Raw genomic sequence first — 16,576 nt, 5'->3', positions numbered from 1 at the left:
CTTGTTCATTCATTCATTCCCCTTTCAATAACTCTTAGGACTACTAACCACGTAGAACATACATTTACTAACACCATTAAAAGAGTGACATACAATGAGTTAGGGGAGAGGGAAAGAAAGCTATGTGGGAATCCCAGGCTGAAGTAGACATCTGCTTGCATAGCTGTTCCCCACATCTCCTTAGGGTGGGGCTCCTTTTCCCACCTATGGGAGTGTCATTTGGTCCAGATTTGACCAATCAGAGTACCTCAAGCCTCTGGCCACTGTAAATGGTTCAAAAATGGGCATACACACCAAGCAGGACCAATCAGAATCTCCAATAGGACTTTGCTGCCAGAGGTGGTGGGAAAGATTCTCTTTCTTCTGGGGTTGCTAAGCTCATAGAATATAAGTTTGGGATAGTTTGGGGCTGCCTTGTGGAAGAAGCCTATCTGAAAGGGATCCTTGAATCCAGCTCCTGAATCCAGCCCTCTCTGAAGTCATCTCAACTTACTTGACCTGATAAATTATCTTTTTATTTAAAGTAGTTGAGGTTGGATTTCTGCCACTCATAACCAAAAGTATCTTCAATGAATGTAGATGTTATTTCTAATAATGAATGCGGTTATTTCAACTGAGCATGTAATTGAGCTCTGGGTCTCTTGGAAGCCAAAGTGAAAGGGGAACCACATTGCCTCACAAAGCTCCCCTCCACTGATATAACAAACCCAAAGCATCAAGAATGAGAGCCTTCACTGAAGAACTCGGGCCTTTTTCTCATGGACTTTTGCATTGGTGGCCCAGAATGACATCTCCCACAGCTGTTTCAGAAATGACGCAGAAACATTCCTCATATGGCTAGCTGCCTTTTGGACTGAATCTCAACCAAAGACCAACCAGAAAAACCAAGCATCTCGGGGCTCAGGAAGACTTCCTAGACCTTCACCCAACAAGGCAAATGGGCCATGAGGCTTGGGGTCCTGCCATGAGTTGTCCCTGGCCCCTCCTTCCATTGCCTCCCCAGAAATCTCTCCTCCAACTGCCACCCTGAGGTTGGACTGTAATCCGTCATTTCTTTGGTTGGAAGGTTGGTGTTTCCTTGCAAGGGACCACAAAGCCATATTACTTTCAAACTTAAATAAACAAACGCTTGAATCTGTGTTTTATTGGTTCCATACCATCTGCCATCTGGTTTGGGGGAGCAAGGAAAACTGTGGTTTTGTTGATTTTATATGTGTGTGTGGTGTGTGTTGTTGTTGTTGGTTTTTTGTGTCTTTTTTTTTTTTTCCTTTTCCCTGTGAAAATTCCCTAAGGTTGAGCACTGGCAGCAATATGGGCTGGTTAAAAGCCACCTAGTTTCCCACGTCTTAACTCAGAGCTAAATGTTGGAGGCTGGTCTGGGTCCCCATATGCTAAGCAGCCTGTTGTGTGAAAATGAGATCTATACATATGCAGAGCCCCACAGCCCGGCTCCCAAGATCTGAAGAATTGTTATAAGCGAACCACAAGAAGTGCTTACTTAATGCTGACAGGCTGCACCCAGACCAAAGGCTAGAGCGGGGCGAATGGAAAGGGAACAGAGGAAGCTTGGTGTCTGAGCACCCCGGGGCTGTCAGAAAAGACAGCCCCGCCTTCAAGACCCGGGGTTGCTGGAGATCTCGAACCTGTAATGACTTGAAGGAGAAAATACGTCCCAGACACTGAGTGGGAAATAAGTCCCAGCCTGCCTGGAATCTTTAATCTGGAAAATGCAATGGTTGTTGGGGGTGGGGAGGGGGCACATCCACGGTGGAGGTGGAGTGAGGGCCACCATCACCTCCTCTTCTGTTGGCCCAGCTGTCTCTGGCCCACAGAAACCTGAAGCTGCTCAAAAGGGCTGGGATGGGGAGGACTCTCAGAGTTTCTGTTTCTACATCTTTTAAGGCAGGTCTCCGGCTTCACCATCAATAAAATACAGACTTGGGGATGGGTCCCAGGACCCATGCCAGGCAGGTGATGAAAATGAGGGAGGCTGGCTGGGTGGGAACCCAGGGACATGTGCTAAAGGGCAGCAGGGACTCAACTGGCCCCAGCAATAGTGGCCACACAGGGCTGGGCTCCTGGGTGGCCAGATGGCCCACGTTCTCAGAAAAGGCCCAGAGTTTTGATTTGAAATCAGTGTTTCAATGCTGACTGCTATTGCAGTTATTGAAAACAATTCAATCAAATAAAACCTGTCTGCAGCCCACACAAGGCCCCCAGGTCTCCAGTTGATGACCACTGTGGAAGAACTCAAGGAGACAGTCTTTGGAGAAAGCCAGGAATGAGGATCATCTCTTCCTATGCAAGGGCAGGGCCTTGCACAGGCCTAAGACCACACAGAGGTCCTCCCTAGTGCTGGCCCCTCCAGGCTTTGTCCACAGAGGCTTGGAAGGCCCCGCTGCCCCTGCCATCCCACCCAAGATGTCCTCCCTACTTCCTCCTGAGTCCTGGCAGGTGATGAGATTCCAGTGGCAGCCCAGTCATGCCAGGGACACAGCAACTGCCCGGGGCACTCAAGCTCTGAGCATCCCTGGTCTTTCTGCCTTGCAACTCATTCCTGGAAAAGCGATGAGCTCTGCGATCTGCATGTATGACGCTCCTGCTGCACACACCCTCTGAGTCTCCACAGTTTGGTCACCTCCCAGTCACTCTTTTATAGTATCACAACTTGGCAAGTGGGTGACCTGTGAAAGTGAGACACAGCCATTCAATCTCCTGCTGGACGTCGTCTCTCTTGACACGATGTGAAACAGTCCTGTCTCAGGAGCTAAGGAAGTTTTAGTCCAGTTTTTCTGAGTTTTGTTATTGTTGTGCTTTCTTTATAATTAAGGTGTGGAAAATTCTAGATTCAGTTGAAGTTCCTGATAAAGAAACAGTTCAGATTTTTCCCAGTAACAAAATCTGCATATTTGTATTTCAAATAATGTAGCTGAAGCAAGGCAAAGTCCTCCTTTTTCTCTCTTTTGGCTTAATGAGCATCATTTATCCAGTATGAAATCTTTATACTGTATGTCCCACATGTTAGGAACATAGGTATTTTTTTAAAAAAAGAGTATATGTACATTAAATCTTGATATGATTTTTTAAAAAGGGCAGGCAGGAGCCCTGATCTCCCATCAGCTGCCGTCTTGCTACTCGGTCCTGGTGAATCACTCACTCCTCTGAGCTTCATTGATTCCAACTGCCATCTGGACAGAGGGTGTTAGCTGGCCCCCTCCTTCTCTCCTGCAGAGCGATTGTGTGGGGTAGGGAAAGGGACAAGCATGTTAAGAACTCCCTTACCAAAAATTCACAGGCAAGCAGACACCATGCCATGTGGGCACAAAAGGCTCACAGTCTTGAAGTCCGCTTCTAGAAATAAGAATAGCCTGTGAGCTCATGGTGGCAGAGGGTAGGTCCTGCTACCTTTGGGTCCCAGAGCCTACTATGACAATTGCACAGACTCTGCACCCAAGTCATCATGGAATTTATTCATGTAAGAATCAGTTGGAATGGGTTGACATTGCATTTCACAACCCTTCCATCCCCTTGAGCCTCATACCAACCCATGAGGTAGGATGAGGTAGGCACGGCTGTTCTCCAAGCAGAAGTGGGAAACTGAGACCCAGCAAGTTCAAGAGGGTTGTTAATGGCAGGTTGCAGAGAGAACCACAGCTAGATCTCAAGCCTCCCCACTTCTGAAGAATAATCCTTTTGGAGCTGTGGCTCTCAGGGGCTTCTCAAAGCTTTCTGGGGGTAGATGGTCTGGAAGTGAAAGTGCTCTCTGAGAGACATAGAGTTAAAGAGAGTAACTAACTAGCTGATTTGGTGTTAAACTAAATCCAAACTTATACCATATTCTAACATAGAGGTAAGGCCAGGCATCGAAGATTTATGAACCTGTGGGACAAATGGGGGAAAGAGAGGGAGGAATGAATTGAAAGAGTAACATTGAGACAAATGCATTACCATATATAAAATAGCCAGTGGAATTTGCTGTATGACTCAGGGAGCTCAAACCTGGAGGGCGGTGGGAGGGAGGGGACATATGTACGCCCGTGGCTGTTTCATGTTGAGGTACAGCAGAAGCTAACACAATACTGTAAAGCAATTATCCTCCAATTAAAAATTAAAACAAACAGAATCCGTAGGAGACAAAATCAGAATGAAGGGAACTCTATTGCTCACTGAATTTTGTTTTATGTTCTATGACCCACATCACTATATGATTTTTCCCAGGGTTAAGCCCCCCCGCCCACCCCCATCCCCACCCTTACAAGAGGCGCACCATATTAACACTCACCAGGTACTTGCCCAGGTCTATGAGTGTCTATCTGGGTCCCAAAACGTCTTGGCATGTTGGGCAGGTCTGAGAGGGAGTCCTGGGCTCCTCAGGTGGCCATGAACCCCAGGTCCATGAAAGGCGAGTCGCTCTGACACACGCACACTTGCCCGCACACTTGCCTGCACACGTGCATACACACCGAGAGGAAACCACATTCGGTCTGGGCTGGCCCCGAGCTGAGGAAGAAACTTCGAAGACTGACTACCCCACTCAGTAAATCAAGATGTGGGATTCAAACCACTTCCTCCCCCAGCTTTGTGTTAGGAACATCATCCACCTGCTTTGGGGCGGTGCTCACAGCCCGAGAGGGAGGGGAGCCATCCTCGCATGATGCTGACACAAACACCCATGCAGATGCCATGTGACTTACACAGGGAAACAGCTAGTGAGAGGCAGGGCTGAGAGAGGCAATCAGATCTGCTTCTCCCACTGGAAGAGACTTCTGTGGACCCCACCCTGCACAAACCCCTGAAGACTGAGGTCCATAGACTCTGGTCCTTGGAGATGTCCAGGCGTCTGCCCAGAATTGGACAACAGACTTTCCTGTGCTTTCATCTTCCCCATCAGTTCCAGCTGAGTGTCTGGGACACTCCTCGACCATTTCCTGGGCTCATTTCCCCAGAAGGAGGTTCTGGAACATCCTCTTAAGTGTGATGGCCTTTCATGTAATTAGACACCCCCTTGGGAGTGAAAATTAAATTAGAAGGCCCAGACCTACATTTCAGAAAACATCCCACAAAATCATGGGTTGTCAGCCAACAGTGAGACCTCCTTAGGCAGAAGGGTTTTTCTATCATGGAAGCCCTGCCCCTTCCCGTTCCTCCACTCTCCCAGATAGAAAGGCAGGAGTCTTGGGTCCCGGGGAGTCATGGGCCCTTTGGGTCAGGCACTGAAGCCACTGAGCCCCCTTCAATGTGATCCCAGCTCCACATTCCCTTAAGGGGCTTACATAACCTCTGCTTGACCATCTCCTGCCACAGGGAGCTCACTACCGGTCTCTGATAATCTCACAATTCAGAAAACATTAGGCATTGGGATGTGCTTCCTCCTCTGAGCTGCCATCTGCCTCCCTGTTCATGAGATTCACTGGCAGTTCTCATTCTTCCGTGTGGGACACACAGGATGAAGCAAACAATTCCTCAAAACTGCAACCACAGCCTGCAGCAGAGGCAGCCATTTCTCGTCTAAGATAGGACTCTGATCTCTGTATATGCTTGCGTTCATTACATCTACCAGGAAAGTCCTGTTTGTAAGATGAGGAAGTCTGGACAGAGCGAGTCTAAGGCCCCTTCCAAATCTGTCCTTACGTCCATGCCAGGGAAGACACGGGCAAGAACTCGAGGTTTCTGAAAGCCAGCAGCTTGGAAACCAGGAACAGAATCTGCATTTCCTGGTTACTGATCTGGCGTGTGATCTCCACCCATGGGGACATGAGAGCATCACAAACATATAAACACAGCCTGAGATGAGGAAGACCACTCTCATAGTCAAAGGGGAATGAAGGGCTTCCCAGGTGGTGTAGTGGTAAAGAACCTGCCTGCAATGCAGGAGGCACAGAAGATGTGGATTCAATCCCTGGGTTGGGAACATCCCCTGAAGAAGAGGGTGTCAACCCACTCCAGTATTCTTGCCTGGAAACGCCATAGACTGAGGAGCCTGCTGAGCTACAGTCCATAGGTCACAAAGAGTTGAACACGACTGAAGCGACTTAACACATAGAACTTCCCACAGCCAAGGAGATAGGATTGGATATGGTCCAATAAGTTTCCATGGAGGAAGAGAGCCTGTCACAAGAAAGCAAATCAGGAGGACAGAAAGAGCTTGAGCTGAGATAAGGACTCCCATCCCAGCTCAGTCATCAACTGGCTAGCTGATCTTGAGATGTTGCTTGACCTCCAGCTCCTTGATTTCTTCCTCTGCTAAATGAGAGACATTGAGACAGCTGATCTCTAAGCTCAAAAGTCAGAGAATAAATAGGGAACATAAAAGTGGGCCAAGAAACAAGCTTGGCATTTGCTCAGTTTTAGTAAAGCTGTCCACAAGACTGACAGTCACATGGCACCAGACAGATATGAATGAAGCTTTAGGAAGATGGGGACCACATGTTTATTATCACTGAAGCCCAGTGCACAGGCGAAGGCGGCCATTCCTAAAGGAGAGAGTGTGAGTGTTAGTGTGGTAGAAACAAAGGCTAGAGTCTAGGTCCAGGGCCATCATTGTTAACCAGGAGCCTTAAGCACACTGTGTAATCTCTCCAAGCCTTCTCTTTAACACAAGAGCAATCCCTGCTACTGCCTGGAGCTATCATGAGGCCGAAAAGAGCTGAGTGCCTGGCACACAGTAGGGGCCCAGCGGCCAACTATGGAGGCCGAAGTTGGCCATATGTGCACCTGTGTGGGAGGAATAAGCCTTAGTGAAATTCTGGAATCTTGCATTCTTTAGCTGCCTGGAAGGACCTTAATCTTGCATGTGGCTCAGAAATACACCCATCTTTTTCTGTCTGTCTCTCAGACACACACACACACACAGAAAGAAAGAGAAAACAGCAGTTGGCCTGGGGCATCCCCGGGCATTGGAAAAACGTGCAGAACAAGTACCTGATGCAATAAATCAAACTGTGGGATCCAAATCCAAGCCGGGGTCCAAGCTCCAGCTCCAGCTGTATCAGAGGCTGGGCCCTGCTCTCTGTTCTGACAGCCAGTGATGCCGCCAGGAGGTGCTAGCCAACTCCCTGGGCCACTCCGGAGGTGGCTGACCCTTCTTGGGAGCTTGGGAGTGGCTGAAGTGAGAGGGAAGAGAGAAGTGGGCTGCTGGCCATGGGAGGTTTGGCTCAGCTTAGCCAAGGAGATGGCGAGAAAACCTGATTGTGGCAAACCACCCCAATTTCCTCAGTACGAACGTTGGAAGGGATCGTAGAAAGACACAAAGATGTGTTCACTAGAGGCCCAAGGTGGGGTGAAGACTCAGATTCTAGTTGCTGTGTGGCCCTAGGCCAGTAACTGCCCTTCTCTGGGCCTTGGTTTTATCATGAAAAATTGAGGACTTAGGCTACAGGAGAGCCTCTAGGAGCCTTTTCTGCAGTATGATTTTGCTACATTTCTCTCATAGCGTTGAGCTAGCCTGCTTCTTAAAGGGCTTCAGTTCAAAAAAGCAGTTAACTGAATGTCAATTGCATGCCAGGCACTTGTGCTGAGCACTGGTTGGGCCAAGAAGAAAAGTCATGGCTCCTGTTTCAACGCTGCCAAGGAGCTCACAGTCTTATGAAGGGAAGCACATATTTAATCAAATATGTATAATATAAGACAGTACACCCCACAGTAGCAATCCATTCTCCCAGGGAGACTGGGGAAAGATCCACGGAACGGAGGGATACCTGGGTGAGAGTCTGAGAGATGAATAAGAACTTTCCAAATTACTGAAGGCAAAGGGAACAGCAGAAACCAAGTCAAAGGTTAGTTTCAGTGGGTATGAAAACTCATCTATGTGGTTATAGTGTGAGAGGGATGGAAAGCCACACTTTTATCTCTCTGGGAACAGAGTGTGGAGGCCATGAGTGAGAGCCAGAGAATTTGTTCTTTACCCGGTGGGTGATGGGGAGCCATAGAAGAGTTCCTGGAAGGGGAGGAACAAAACCAGTTCTGAATTTTCAGACCATTTATGTTGGTAGCACCATAAAGCTCACAGATCAATACACCCCTGCCCATGGATCAGATCTAATCCACAGCTTTTTTTTTTTTTTAATGGCCTGTAAACTTTTTTTTCTTTATGATAGTTTTTTACTACAACTTGATTGAGATATAATTCACATACTTGATGTATAATTCACTCATTTCAAGTATGCAATTCGATGTCTTTTAGCATACTCACAGAGTTGTCCAACCATGACCGCTATAAATTTTAGAACATTTTCATCTCTTCAAAAAGAAATCCTCTTCCTTTTGAATAAGCTAACACACCTCATTCCCCCACTCACCTCCAGCCCTACTTTCTGTCTCTATGGCTTTGCCTGCTCTGGGGATTTCATGTAAATGGAATCTATAATATCTGGCCTTTTATGTCTGGCTTCTTTCACTAACCACAATGTTTTCAAGGTTCTACCATGTCACAGCATGAATCAGGATCTCATTGCTTTTTGTGGCTAAATAATATTCTATTGAATGGATATACCATATTTTGTTGATCCACTCATCAGTTGACTGGAGAAGGCAATGGCACCCCACTCCAGTACTCTTGCCTGGAAAATCCCATGGATGGAGGAGGCTGGTGGGCTACAGTCCATGGGGTCACACAGAGTCGGACACAACTGAAGCGACTTAGCAGCAGCAGCAGCATCAGTTGATAGATATTTGTGTTGTTTCCACCAGAGAAGAATATGCAATATAGATTCGTACGGCTTCCAAAACCTAAATGGCTACTGTCCAGCTCTTCACACACTAGATGCAGAGCCTAGAGAACAAGAAGACAGGACTGGAAGGACTGACAGGTCAGGGACTCTGAGAGTTCCCAAGTGAGATATGACAGTGGCCTCAACCAAGGGAAAGGATACACATTTGTGGTGGCCAAATCAGCTGCACTTGGAAACAGATCAGATGCTTGGGTATAGGGGTTTCTGAGGAAAATCCATTTACCATAAAAAAAAAATCCAGTTCAGATGGAGTGAGTCATCTGCAGTGAAGTCACTGGCTGATGGCAAAGCCGAGCTAAGAATCCACTTTCTTCTTGCACACAACTCATGGACTTGTGAGATTTCTGATCACCTTTCATAGGGAAGTGGCCTGAACTGGTGGCCTTGACCTTGCAATATAAGGCTTCCACCTCTAGGCTAACCAGGACAGGCATGCACTCCACACTGGCATGGTATCTCAGAGAGAGTGGCAGCGTCTCCTTGAGCCACCTGCAGTGTTAATATCTCATGTGTCCCTCAAAACACCTTTGCAAACATCTCCCAATCAAGTGGCTTCATTCTAGGTGAATGAATCGGTCCCTCCTCTGCTGTCTTCCTCCAGTCCTGCCTCTAGTCCTGCCTTCAATCCTGTGAGCTCTTCAGTGCTCACCACTGTGCTGAGACCAACTTCTGCTCAGCTACAGGCAGAAGCAGCTACGGTTTCCCTACCAAGTTTGCTTGGGAGACCAGGACACATGACTCCTGCAAAGCGACAGGGTACCAGGACCTGGGGTCCCAAAGGAACCAGGACAGAGTCTTCTCTGCCGAACTTGTGTCTTATTACTGTGCTTTCCAATTTTCTGCAGCTTCTCTGGATTTCAAAAGAATCCAACACTGAGCTTGGTACTTAAGGCTCTTCCCCATCCCTACCTAGCCTCCATACACCTCTCCAGCCACATCTCCTTCCCTTCCCCACATCTACACTCTCTGCTCCTCTCTCACTTCTTGGTCCCCAAACTCACCACACCCCTCTCCTGACCCTGAGCCTTCCTCCTTCTCTTAGCATTGTCTGGCCCTTCTGCCATCTTCAGCCAGAAAACTCCTGTTCATCCTTCAAAATCCATTGAAATATTCTGCCTCTGGGAAGTCTCTCCCTCTAGCTCCTGTTCATAACGTCGGCCATGCTGAATTGTGACAGTCCCATTCTTCTGTCTTTCTCCCCTACTAGCCCAAGCCTTTTGTCGTTCTCCCAGCCCATGGTCTGGGCCCTCTAAATATTTGCCAAGTCAGTGAGTGAGCCAGCAAACATTCAGTCTGCTTGTCCTTCAGTTTGAAGGGGAATTTCATTTTTGAAGTCCCTCTGGGTCTTTCAGAGGAAGCCGCTTCCAGCCTCGCTACTTTCCCTTCTATTGATCTTGGGATTTATGGTACTATTGTTTCCTTTTATTAGGCTGTAATGGCCTCCGTTAAAACATGTTACATGGAAATAGGCTAATTAAGTATGTCAAATAAGTCACCGTCCCACAGAGGGCCCAGCCCTCCCTGGGCAGGGCCACGGTGCCTCGCAGCAGAGAGAGACAGGCAGGGCTCAGGGAGAGCGTGTCCTCCTCACCCTTGTCTCTCAGAGTAAGGGAGAGCCCCACCCCCCCGGCCCCCACCGTGTGTCTGAGGCCTCACTCTATTGCTCTGGGTGCCTCCCGGAGTAGGTGTGAGATGCCCCGCTGGGTGTTCTCTGTTCAACAGCACGAGTCAGAGTTGAAGCATCCATGCTGGGGGACCACACGTCCGCTCCTCAGCTTGTGCCTAGCTTAGATGCCTACACCCCTCACAGGAAGAGAGACTGGGTGCACATCTGCGTTCCAGGAGAACCTCTAGTGGCAGGCCTGAGATGATCAGACTCTGGTAGGAAACCTGTCCCACTCACCTCTATCTGTCCGTTTCCAATCCATGCATGTTTGCAGGAAGCCGAGCTGGCAGGAGATGCCCCAGGCCTTGGAGGCTGCCTGGGAATGCTTTTGAGGCACTTCGGATAAGCTCTTGGGCTAGTGAAGAACAGACTCCAAGACAGTTGTGTTCTTTCGACACACAGATATCATGCTGGGTTCTTCTGGTCCATGGGGAAATGGAGGATTTGATGAGATTCTCACGAGAAAGAACCCCTTAAGGAAAAGGACTTTAACTCATATGAAAACTTTTCAATTTTGCTCTGCCGTGGGGAACACCTCATTGACTGCTGAATCTGTTCTTCTGGACTCAGTCAAGTCCATTGCCTTACCCTCCCTTGAACTTCTGAAGATGAATTGTCTCCATGAGTCCGTGACAAAGCATTACTCCTGTAAAATGGAGAAGGAGGAGTCTGTGCTCAAAGAAGTTTGCAGGACCCTGTATTTACAGAGCTAGACAGGCTGGTTTACTCGGAGCTTCTCAGAGCTCACACCAGGTTCATGTAGGGTTTCCAAGTGTGGCAGGTCCCAACTTTTTACTATACCCTCCCAATCTTGGAATCATATGTCCTTGCCCTTTGTCATATGACCTTGCAGCGTTTCCCACTAGATTAAGCCATGTATATTTCTAGTTCTCACTGATGTTCACCTTCGTCACATGACTGACTCTGGCTGGTGGATGGTGGGTGGAAGTGGGGTGTCTCAGAGCTGAAATGGAAACAGGCGTGGCAAGTGTCTGCTGGCTTTCTCTCCAGTTTTCACCACTGCCATGAAAAGAGCACAGCCCTGGCACCCGCTATCCCAGAAGGTAGCTGGTGGAGAGACTTAAAAGCAAGCTGTTCAGCACTATTTACAACAGCCAGACATGGAAGCAACCTAAATGTCCATCAACAGATAAGAGAAACTGTGGTACATATATACAATCAGATACTACTCAGCCGTAAAAAAGAATGAAATAATGCTATTTACAGCAACATAAATGGACCTAGAGATTATCATACAAAGTAAAGCAAGTCAGAAGGACAAACACCATATATTAAGTTTCCCTTACATGTGGAATCTAAAATATGACACAAATGAGCTTACATACAAAACAGAAACAGGCTCACAGACATAGAAAACAAACTTATGGTTACCAGAAGGGAAGGAGAGTGGAGAAGGATAAATTAGGAGTATGTATTAACAGATACAAGCTACTATCGTAAAACAGGTAAGTAACAGGGTCCCACTGTAAAGCGCATGGAACTATATTCAATATTCTATGAGATCTTCCCAACCCAGGGATCAAACCTGGGTCTCCCACATTGCAGGCAGATTCTTTACCATCTGAGCTACCAAGAAAGCTCCTCAATATTCTGTAATAAACCATAATGGAAGAGAATATGAAAAAGAATATAGAGAGATAAAACTTCGCTATACACCAGAAACTAATACAATGTTGTAAATCAACTATACTTTAATTAAAAAACAAAAAAATAAAAACTGGCTCCGATCAGAACCAGAGCAACTCCAGGCAGCCCCTAGGCCTGGGGAAGAGAAAGCAGACTTGAGATGGTTGGTTACTTATCTGTAACTGACTATATGAGTTTCCTACTGCTACTGTAACAAATCATCACACACTGAGGAGCTAAAAGCAGCACACATTTATTCTCTTATAGCTCTGGAGGTCAGAAATCCATCAGTCTCACTGGTCAAGTCAAGGTGCCATCTGGACTGGTTGCTTCTGGAGACCCCCAGAAGAGAACCCCTTGCTTGCCTTTTTCAGCTTCTAGCGGTCACCTATATTCCTTGGCTCATGGCCCCTCTTTCCACCTTCAAAGTCCACCACTCCAGTTTCTGCTTCTGTCACGACATCTCCTCCTCATGCTGATCTTCTTTCCTCCCTCTCATAGGGACCCTTGCTATGACATTGGGGCCACCTGAATAATTCAGAATCATCTTCCCATCTCAAGATTCTTAACCTCATCACATCTGCAAAGTCCTTTTTGCCGTACGAGGTGACTGTCATAAATCCTGAAGTGCAGGATGTGGGTCATTTGGGGGTGTTACTCAGTTCATCACCCTGAATGATATAAAAAAGGCTAAGAATATATGAAAGTGAGGTATTAGTCCCTCAGCTATGTCCAGCTCTTTGTAGTCCCACAGACTGTAGCCTGCCAGGCTCCTCTGTCCATGGGATTCTCCAGGCAAGAATACTGGAGCGGGTTGCCATTTCCTTCTTCAGGAATCTTCCTGAGCCAGGGATCAAACCTGGGTTTCTTGCATTGCAGGCAGATTCTTTACTGTCTGAGCCACTGGGGCAGACCCTACGTAAGAATGTGTAGGTTTTCCCTAAATTAATTGAATTTTTTTTCCACATCTCAGAATATCTCCTCCCTTCTCCTGAGGATGCCAGTTTTGGAAATTGGGCCTTCCTCGATTATTTACCAGTTCTGTCGCTAATCTGCAGTTATTGATAAACGGGTACCCCAGTACCTACTATAGGATTATAAATTCCTACAGGTTCAGTTCAGCCACTTTCTTTGCTTGGTGGTCTTCTCTCCTAGTCTGTAAATAGCAATAACGTCATCTGTCAGAGTTGAACTGACTGAATTATAGGAAATAATTTTGAGTGTGTTATATAGGGACTAGCCATAACTTCTAAATAAATGGCATTTGCCTTCCTTGCCTGCCTGGGCTGAAGCAGAGAGAAACTAACAGCAGGCTGCCATGGTGGACAGAAAATGCTCTTTGGCTGGTGGAGGTAAAAGCTCCCTGACACCCGCATCCCCGCTTTGTACCCTCGGTTTTTCCTTCTGCAGTGTTAGGCACGCAGCATGCACTGTCCTTCATCTCTCTGTCCTGTCCTCTCCTAACATATGGAAGACCCAGGGGGAGGTGAGCAGGAACGGGATTGCAGGGGTTAATGAGCCTGACTCACCACTCAATAGCTGTGTGGCTTTGGGAATAGTCCTTGTTTTCCTGGGGCTTTGTCTTCCCCCTGTGCTAACACAAGACTGGATCAAGTGCCCCATGGCCTCTCCCTACCACATTCAAAACCCTCACATCTGTGACTCTCCCTTTTCCCACCGTTTTGTTCAGCCCAGGCTCTGGACCCCATTGGTACTGAAGCAACATTTGGCAAGGAGAACACTGGCACCCCTTTTTGTGCAATCAGTTCCTATTTTGCATTTTAGTGGGCTCCTTAAACCAAAATACCCTTCAGAAACCTAAAGAAAAAATGGCAAATTACCCAAACTCCAGAACATAAGGACATATTCATAATCATTGGGTTTCCAGGGATCTCAAAACCCCTATGCAAAGCAGATAAATAAATGCCCCCTGGGGAGTCCTGAGGACCAGAGGCAATGGTAGGTTACAAACCCACTGGAAAGTTCCAGTCCGGAAGCCCACCAAACCTTTTAGAGTCACCAATCTCTTCGTGGATGATCAACACCCTTATTTCATGAGAGGATGACCAAGAAAACGGTTAAGCCCCAAAAGCTTCCATTCCTTGATTCTGCCTGCTCTAAAATCTGGGATGATTCCTGCTATTAATATTTTAAGCAACTAATTTGACATTTTTCCATTTAATTAACTTGCATATATATGAGAACAGGGTGCTGAGAGTACCATGACATTTAAACAAAGTCATTTAAGTTTGCCTGTTTCTGGTCGGGGGCGGACGGTGTTGCTCTTTTCTTTGCCTTTTTTTTCTTTTCTCTCCATTTCTGTTTCGCATTCCTGATCCTGAGGCTGGCTTGTTAGCTCAGAGAAATGACCAAATTTCTCAAAGCAAATGTGCCATAATCTCAACCTAGGTGACGTGGGTGGGCCCGGCGCTCTAGGCTGCGGAGCTTTTAAATTCGATCCTGCTCTTTTCCAAGCTTTTGTGCAAATGGCGTTTGAATCAGAGCAGGCCCGAGTCACAGGCTAATGTTTTCCGGTTGCCACACCAACCCTGGGTTGGGGGTGGGGAAGGGGCGGCGGGCATGCCCAACATTTATCAAACGTCACCATCTCGGCAGAAGAGCTGGGGTTTCAAGAGGCAAACAATAATTCCGTGGCGATTTTCTCTTCCAAATGACAAATAATTGCTGTCATATTATCAAATGATTAAGAAATAAAGGAAAATGGACAAATAGAGTTTAGCCATTGAGGGATGGTGTGGGGGGGACCAGGGAGATGCTCACTCAGTGTTCCGTAATTGAAAAATTGTACCCTAATTAGCTCCCACCCCAGAAAATTCATGAGTTCTAGGCGCCATCCAATCCCCAGCCCGCCAAGTCACAGAACTTGCGGCCCTTCAAGTTGAGTGCTGGTTTCAGAAGGGGTTCGCCGTCTCCAAATGGTTTCAGAGAGCGAGACGCTTCAGCTCGCACAGCCCTCAGAAAGGATCCATTACTTCATACTTTCATCTGCCATAATTAATCACAGATTTTTCTCTGCCTATCAGCTTCTCCGGCTGCTCTCTCCACGTGAACCTGGGCACTCCTGGCTCCAGCTTCTCCGTGGTGGTCAGCCCAGCCAGGCTCGGACGTGCCACAGAAACTGCATTCCCCGGATGCAAAACGGCACCCCCCAATCCGAGGCATCTCAGCGGGAGAAATGGTCCTGCATTTGAAATGAAACCACATTTGCAAACTAAACTCACAGGACTCTAGAGATATTCCTCGTCTCTGTTTCTACCCACTTTTGGGATACTCCCTGGGGATTTCTAATGAGGCTGTCAGACTTCAGGAAGAATATAAGAGAAGGAGCGTCCCCATTCTCCCCCATCCCCTCCCCCTGGGCAAGGGTTTCAACAAGCCCAGCTCCATGACCTCATTAGATGCGTGACCCTGGGGAAGAGACTTGGTCTGTCTGAGCATGAGTTTTTCCTTTTATAAAATGCAGCTAATGGTGCCTACCTTTCCAGAATGTGATGGTGTATGGTTGCTAGCACCGCCTCTTGATCCTTCTATATGAAGTTGGGATAATAATCTTACCTACCCTCTGGGATTTAATGACAATTGAGTAGAGACTGCATTATATGTTCCTTGCACAAAGTTAGTATCCAGTAAATATTTGAATTGAACTGAACTGAATCATACATAATTGGTTGATTCATTCATTTAATCCATCAGCTAATAGTTGTTAAGTGACTGTTTTCTGTCAGACACATTATTTGGCATAGGATATACGAAGGGGAATGAGACAGACTTGATTCATGCCCTTGGGGGCTTACATTCTAGGGGGGAAAACACTCAAGAAAGACAAAATTTTTAACAAAACACAGGTTGTAAAAATTCTATTTAAAAAAATAGACAAGAACTCAGATATAGGATAAAGAGTTGCATGGTGACTTTTAAATGAAAATCTAGAGGCTAACGAGAAATCATGTGAGGAGTAATAGAGAAAAGCCTTCCGAGCAAGGGGAACAGTGTGGGAGAAGCAGAGTGAATCTTAACACATTTCAGGCGCCGAGCACAGGCCATTAGTCAGGGTGAATGGTGCTAGTTGCTAGAGCACATCTGCTGCTGCTAAGTCGATTCAGTCGTGTCCGACTCTGTGCAACCCCACAGACGGCAGCCCACCAGGCTCCTCCGTCCCTGGGATTCTCCAGGCAAGAACACTGGAATGGGTTGCCATTTCCTTCTCCAGTGCATGAAAGTGAAAAGTGAAAGTGAAGTCGCTCAGTTATGTCCGACTCTTAGCGACCCCATGGACTGCAGCCCACCAGGCTCCTCTTTCCATGGGATTTTCCAGGCAAGAGTACTGGAGTGGGGTGCCATTGCCTTCTCCATAGAGCACTAGTAAGCCCAAATCTTAGTGATTTCAGCCAGTAAAAGTTCATTCCTCCTCCTTGTCAGAGCCCATCAGGTAGGTAGTCTTTCAGTGTTTCAAAACCTAAACTCCTAGTTAGCTGTTCTGCCGTACTCTAGGATAGCAGTCCCCAAACTTTGG

General features: G+C 47.2%; 1 long non-coding RNA gene across 1 annotated transcript in view; it reads right to left on the bottom strand.

Moving 5' to 3' along the window:
• Nucleotides 1-1,118: 1,118 nt before the first annotated feature.
• Nucleotides 1,119-16,576, bottom strand: part of LOC109564726 (uncharacterized) — a 30,519-nt gene continuing 15,061 nt past the window's right edge. Inside the window, exons 2-4 of the long non-coding RNA XR_002181531.2 lie at nt 10,633-11,041; nt 4,283-8,770; nt 1,119-3,879 (exon numbers count right to left, since the gene is read on the bottom strand). This is a non-coding gene — a long non-coding RNA (uncharacterized lncRNA). The remainder of the gene's footprint in view (nt 3,880-4,282; nt 8,771-10,632; nt 11,042-16,576) is intronic.

The sequence above is a fragment of the Bos indicus genome, chromosome 10 (genome assembly GCF_029378745.1).
Source record: "Bos indicus isolate NIAB-ARS_2022 breed Sahiwal x Tharparkar chromosome 10, NIAB-ARS_B.indTharparkar_mat_pri_1.0, whole genome shotgun sequence".
In the NCBI taxonomy this organism is placed as follows: Eukaryota; Metazoa; Chordata; class Mammalia; order Artiodactyla; family Bovidae; genus Bos; species Bos indicus.
The sequence above is the reverse complement of the archived record's forward strand: the minus strand, read 5'-3'. Positions and strand labels throughout refer to the sequence as shown.